Genomic DNA, 5,638 nt, shown 5'->3' on the forward strand with positions numbered 1-5,638 from the left:
CAAAGGCGCACGCCTACTTGATTATTATTTGGAATGGGGGCGCCGCCATGCCGCATTCAAATCTTTGCACGGAGCATGCATTGCTTTATTGCTTACACATGTCTTGCGAATGCTCGCAAACACACTGCACCTGCATTACATATGCCTTGCGAATGCTCGCAAATGCACTACACATCTATCGCATTATTACTTTCAAACGCCCTGCAAACACATCGCATCATACCGGCTTAGAAAGCCTCATCTATCATTCAGCTTAAATAGCCCATCTTTTGTTTAGGCCTCATTAATCATCGCCAAAATGCATCATTCTCATGAATCATCGGCCTAGAACCTCATTTGCATCGGCCTCGGCAAAATTTGTCATTTTAATCCTTCGGCTCTTTTGCATTTATTTTTACATCGCTTTATTTTCGATATTTATTTCTACGACTATTTTTTATCTAGTTTAAAGTTTCGCGGGAGCTTTAGCGCAACGTGGAACTATTTCTTCGACGTCGAACCAATATGTTGGGAAGGAAATCAAACTTCCCGACAAAAATCGAAGATCTACCTCGAACACTCGTCTCCAACTATTCCGCACCTTGCCAAAGATATCCAATTTTCGGAATTTTCAAGTTTCTACCATAATACCCGATGTGTCTCCATAATTCGCCATTAATCGGGACAATATTTTGCAAAGATTCGCGCCAATCGGGATTCGTCTTTCCACGTTGTCGTAGTTATCCCGGAACTATACGCGGCCGGATTCTCGTACAACGAGATATGTGTGCAACTTCGGAGATCGGAGTTCGGCCATAATCTTCAATCGTCTTAAATTTTCTATACCCGTAATCCTCTTAAATTTTCTTTACCCTTAGTCCTCCAAAATCCTTTCGCCGACAAAATAGCGCTCTTGAATCGACGTCTTTGCCCGAAAATTCTTTCATCATTACCGGGCAAAGAGGGACAAGTTGTTGACACCCAATTTTGTCCCGCTTTCCCTAAATATTTATTTATACTTATAATATTTTCGGCAATTTAAGAAATAACTAGTTATATTTTACTATAATTATCAGCCTCTCATTAATATCGGTGTTTTCGTTCGCTGGCTGTTATTGTTTTGTTACTGCTACTACTACTACTACTACTACTACTACTACTACTACTACTAGTATTATTATTATTATTATTATTATTATTATTATTATTATTATTATTATTATTATTATTATTATGTGTGTGTTATGTGTGTGTGTGTGTTATGTGTGTGTTATTATGTGTGTGTGTGTTATTATTATTATTATTATTATTATTATTATTATTATTATTATGTTATTATTATTATTATTATTATTATTATTATTATGTGTGTGTGTGTTATGTGTGTGTGTGTGTTATGTTATGTTATGTGTGTGTGTGTGTGTGTGTGTGTGTGTGTGTGTGTGTGTTATGTGTGTGTGTGTGTGTTATGTGTTATTATTATTATTATTATTATTATTATTATTATTATTATTATTATTATTATTATTATTATTATTATTATTATTATTATTATTATTGTTGCTGTTGTTGTTATTGTTATTACTGATATTAGGACAATCAGCTTTATAATCATTTTGGCATCTTTACCATTTTTATGCACACGCATACGCATTTACCTTCGCATAATTAAATAATAGCGTTTATTTAAGGTGGACTTGCAAATGTTGCACGGCTATTGCGACGTAATATAATTTTCATTTTTATCTGAGCATCAATAATTACATATTTTATATTAATGCAGTCCATATTTAAATCCTAAAACCATTTGGGCTAAAAGCCAATTCATTAAAACCAGCCCCATTTTTAATACTTGACCTAATATTCTAATCCATCCTACCCAACCCACGTTTTAATTAATTGACCCAGTCCATTAACCCACGACCCGACCCGCCTTGTTCAAGTTGAAGAACCACTAGGGTTCTTCACCTTATCAGATCCGCCGCTCCCTTTCTCTTTCCTCTTCCTCTCTCTTCCTTCGCCTCTCTCTCTCTCCTCGCTGCTCTCTCTCCTCTACGTTCCTCGACCAAAATGGCGAAATTGCGTGTCTATTTCCCACGCCTTCCCCGACCGTGCATGGTCAATTTGGGAAGGAAATTAATGCTTCGTACCTCCCCATCCGGATTCAAACGTTGAAAGAGGTTAAAATCTTGTTTTCTTCTTCTTGCTTTTCTGATCACATCTGAAATGACTTTGATGAGTTTTGTCCAGTTATGATTTCAAATTGATTTTTTATCAGCTCCATTTCATTTCCGGGTACCAAGATTTTAATTGATTTTGTCTCTTTATCTCGGTTGTTCCTGATCAGTGACAGAAAGTGTTCTAACGTTTTTGAACAGAGAGTTGACTTGAAGTCCCGCCCAATTTTTTAACCCCTAGCAAACCCTAGATTTTCCCGATATAAATAATCGTTTCTCGAGTCGTTTAGGAATAAGTTTTGGGAGTCGCAAAAATTCCCTAAAAGAAAAGCTTCAGCCATTGAATCCCTAAAAATACAAGTCTTTTAGCCACACATAAGATTTACTGGGCCAAAGCCCAGTAGCAAATGGAACGCAGCAGCAGCCCCCCTAAGAATGGGCTGAGCCCATTTAATTCATTTGCTTCTCTATATTATTTTGTGCATTTAATTTATATTGTATGACTAACACTCTATTTTGCTAAGTTAGATGAGCCTTAGTGAAATTAGCGAGATTTAGTTTAGTAATGGGTAGTTAATTTAAGATTTCATTCCCTCTTTACGTTAAAATTATTTATAGCATCTACAACGTTTATTTTTATTAGAATAATTGATTTTCGAAATAGCATGACTATATATTTTGAGCTAAAAGAATCATTTTATTCCTACTATCTTCGAAATTTTGAAAAAACGTCACTAATATGTAAAAGGTAACTTAAGTATTCTATAAACTTTGTTTCCAAGATTCATCTAAACATATCTATTTTTAAAAGCCGAACATAGTTAATTAAAGGAGAAAGAAAACTCACTTCCTTTTCGCATCCCATTTATAAAAAATAAGCCTAAATTTTCTACATAGCCATGTTCATCTAACACAACCTTGTTCAAAGTTCAGGTTCTTAAAGTCTTCTCTTAAAACTATTACTTACATGCCAATTATTATATTTTTGCAAGTTTTATTTTTTCATAGCATTATTTTTAACGCTTTGGCAGCATTTACAAGTTTTATTTTAAATATTATTTTCTTTTTCATTATACCTTCTACAAATCCACTTTAAATAGCATTACTTTTGCATTTCCACCAAAAACCTTAACAACATTTATAAGATTATTTTAAATAGTATTATTATTCAAAACCTTAGCAATACTTAAGTTTTATTTTAAATGGCATTTGAAATTTCCTTTATGCAAGATTAATATATTTGATACAAGCTTTATTCTAAATAGCATTTTAAAACCCTAGCAATATTTATGAAATATTATTTAAATGGCATCATTATATCCTTCCCTTAAAATCTTAATAACTTTTATAAGTCCTATTAGCCTTTAAAGTTCTTTTCATAAATTACTGTTTTCTTCAAGTCTTATTTTAGCTCATATTATTTTCCTTAAACTTTAGTGATATTTGTAAGCTATTTTCTTAAAATTTAAGCATTATATTTAATCTTAATTAATTAATCTAAGTTTGTTAGGTAAACCGCAGTTAACGGATCCTAGGGGATGCCTAATCCCTTCCCTTTAGGATAATTAGAACCCCTACCTAGAATTGAAATTAAGCAGACCATTAACGGAGGTATAGTTAGGTTTTACCTTAGTCAATAAAATAGGTGTCCTAATTCACCATTAAATTAATTAGGTGGCGACTCCTTTAAAAAAATATAAAGCAAAATAGGAATCACCAATATGTTGTACTCTAATTTAACCCGTTTAAATGGGGTATAACATCTTTTACTTCCTCCAATCTTCAAAACAACTCCCAAAACCACAATAAAACATCAACAATTCCATAATCAAAAGATTACATTCAAATTATACTTAATTCAATCCCAAAACTTCTTTTCATAATTAATACATAACAACAACTTCATACAACCCCTTATACATTTGTATACGACAATTCCTTAACATCAATATTATCCCTCATAACAAGATTATGCTCAAAACATGCTAATAATTATAACTCAAGTTAATTCACAACTCAAAATATCATCAAATGCATATTTGAACTTTTCCTCCAATTTTCTTCTCCTCAAATCTTAACATAATTACGAAACAAATTCATAAACATGGAACTAAGATGAAATCTTACCTCAAAATTCAAGAACACTTCAATTCCATGGTTACTCCACCTTAAAAATACTCACCCAAACATCTTCAAGAAAGGAGACAGAGACCTTACTTGGAAACCCTAACCACTTTAATCTTCACTTTGATCTTTGATTTAGGCTTGGACTCTAGGACTTAGAAGTGTGTTTAAAATTATTAAAATGAAGAGGGGTCATCTACTTAAATTCCGGAAATTTCCACCGACATTGACTTATATGGTTCATATATTATTATACGGTTCGTATTTCCGATCATATAATATTATACAGGCCGTATAATTGGTCTCGTATCTTAGATTTGCAATCTGCCAGTTGCATTGGAAAGAAGACTCTCCGAACTTCAATTTACATAGGTTATGGATTCCATAACTCCTCATATTCTAGGAGATATGCCTCTCTCAAGTTGGACCAAAATTTCTGTCCAAAATCCTGCCAAGTTTTCCCAAAATTTTGACAAACTTAATTTCTTCAATTCGCTTGATTCCAGAACCTTTAGATACTTGCTTAACACTTGTTAAAGGTATTCCTTACCTTATAAGGGTTCCATGGCCTCTTCGTCTTACTCTAGTGTACCTCTGACACAACTGACGCGAGAATTTTTTAGATGAAACATTGTAAATATACATACGGTCGATATCCTTGGTCGTATAACATTATACAACCAACATCACGCCGTATAAAATTATGCGGTCCGTATAGTTGGCCGTCTAATATCACCTCCAAAACTGCCTTCTCTGGAAGTTTTTAAAATCCTTAAATACAGTCGATATCTCAAAATACAGACCATATCTCACTTATACGACTCATATACCATATTTTCCAAAAAAAACATTTGACGAACTCTTTCGCTTTGATTCACTTATTCTCCAATCCTTCTGTTACTCACCAAACATGAATTTGAACACTCATAAACATAAGTTAAACATGTCCAACCTCATATATCTTTTAAACAAATTTCGGTGTCCAAAATTAAGACAGCTAACGTACGACGAATCTTAATGTAGAAAACTACAAGGTTTAACAGGTGACTTAGTAAATTTGACATCTGTTGGAAATTCTGAGGCCACGGGTGAGTCCGTAACATGTTTTTATATTGATGTGCATAGTTGATTTGCGTTTGTAGGGCCTCGGTTTGATGTTGAGATTTTGAGTGAAAAACCGGAAACTCCTTTGGGCGATTTGGGGAATTTTCGGCGGGTGTTATACCAGCGGCGAGCCTGTGCGCGGCGGTGGTGCCGCCGGGTTTTGGGGTTAATGAGGTCCCCCGGTAACGACGGTTTGGTCGTTTAGCACTTTTTTCCCAATATCTAAAAAACCCTTTTGTGGGCTAATTTTTTTG

This window comes from Lycium ferocissimum, chromosome 8, assembly GCF_029784015.1.
Source record: "Lycium ferocissimum isolate CSIRO_LF1 chromosome 8, AGI_CSIRO_Lferr_CH_V1, whole genome shotgun sequence".
NCBI classification, from domain to species: Eukaryota; Viridiplantae; Streptophyta; class Magnoliopsida; order Solanales; family Solanaceae; genus Lycium; species Lycium ferocissimum.